A 1,649-nucleotide genomic window follows, 5' to 3' on the forward strand; every position below is an offset into this window, starting at 1 on the left:
AAAAAAAGCAGCGAAGTCTATCAGAGCGAGGCAATCTCAATTCGCTCAGGGGTCCCCTGGGTCCCCGGCCGGCGGGGGCGCCCGGCCTTGACAAGGCGCGGGGAGTGGGACCCGGGCCTGCGCGTCCGAGTGGCCCGTTAGGCGCCCGGCGACCCCGCCTCCCGGGCCCCGCTTTCCCCAGGCGGCGCCACGGCTGCCCGCTGCGCTGGTCCAACGTGCGGAGGGGCTTCTAGGTTCCCCAACTGTCCCCGATCGGCGGGTGCGCCCCGGCCGAGACTGTCCTCGGCTCAACCCGCCGTCCACGCCCTGCGCTCCCGCCGGGCGGACCTGGCCTCCCGCTTCTCCGCGTCGTCCCGGTTCACACTGTCCCTTTGTTCCCGCCAGTTCTGCGGGCGGGACGAGCACGTATAGAATCAACAGCTCCAGGAGGCGCTTGCGACGTGCGCGCTTGGGGAGTGAACCGTGAATTCAGTTGCCTTGTTCCCTGTCACCCGTTTCGATGCTTAAAATAAAAAAAAAAAAAATTTAAAAAAAGCGAGTATGTTTCATGTCCAAGCTCCTAACAGTACGAGCATTTAATGGATGAGGAATAAATGGTAGGGCATGTTCCTACTTGGGTGTGAAGTCCCCCCCCCCAACCCCCTATATTCTATGTGGACAGATAGTCGGCAGGTACCCTAACCTGAGTCTTTGTTAACTTTATAAAAAATACATATTTTTATTGATTTCAGAGAGGAAGGGAGAGAGAGAGAGAGAGAAACATCAATGATGAGAGAGAATCATGGATCGACTGCCTCCTGCATGCCCCCCACACTGGGGATGGAGCCCACAACCCGGGCCTGTGCTCTGACCAGGAGTCAAACCCAGGACCTTTCAGTCCTCAGACCGATGCTCTATCCACTGAGCCAAACCGACTAGGGCCTTTGTCGACATTTTAATGTGGTCCATCCACAAAAAGTAATGCGGATTTCTGAAGATAGGTTTTGGAGTTTAAATTGTATACATTTCTAATTTAAAAAAACAGCAGACAACAGCCAAGGCCACGGAAGTGAAGAAGATCCCGTAGGACAAATGTTTGTAGGGCGTACAATACAGGGTGGGGCAGAAGTAGGGTGACAGTGGTGAGTACGTGAAACACGAGTTTACTCTCATCTTATTATTATTCGTGCATTCTTTCCCATACAAACAACTGTCTACTTGCTTTTGCCTTCCCTGTACTAGTCGAGTGACTTCATGACCAACATATTGGGGTTTTCCAATGAAACTTTTGGGGAGCCGAGTATTTGCCTGGGCCCGGCATTTAATCAGGTGACCCCAGGACTTTGAGACAGAAGGTAAGCATGCCTGGGGGAATCCTTGGATCTTTCCTCATTGTTGAAATGACTAGATAGCCCAGCCGGTGTGGCTCAGTGGTTGAGCGTCGACCTAGGAACCAGGATGTCACGGTTCAATTCCCAATCAGGGCTCATGCCCGGGTTGTGGGGGGCTCAATTCCCAGTAGGGGGCGTGCAGGAGGCAGCCGATCCATGATTCTCTCTCATCATGGATGTTTCCATCTCTTTCCTTCTCCTTTCCTCTCTGAAATCAATAAAAACATATTAGGAAAATAATAATAATATGATCAGATGATTGACATATGACACAATCGG

The sequence above is a fragment of the Myotis lucifugus genome, unplaced genomic scaffold (assembly GCF_000147115.1).
Source record: "Myotis lucifugus unplaced genomic scaffold, Myoluc2.0 scaffold_1517, whole genome shotgun sequence".
Taxonomy (NCBI): Eukaryota; Metazoa; Chordata; class Mammalia; order Chiroptera; family Vespertilionidae; genus Myotis; species Myotis lucifugus.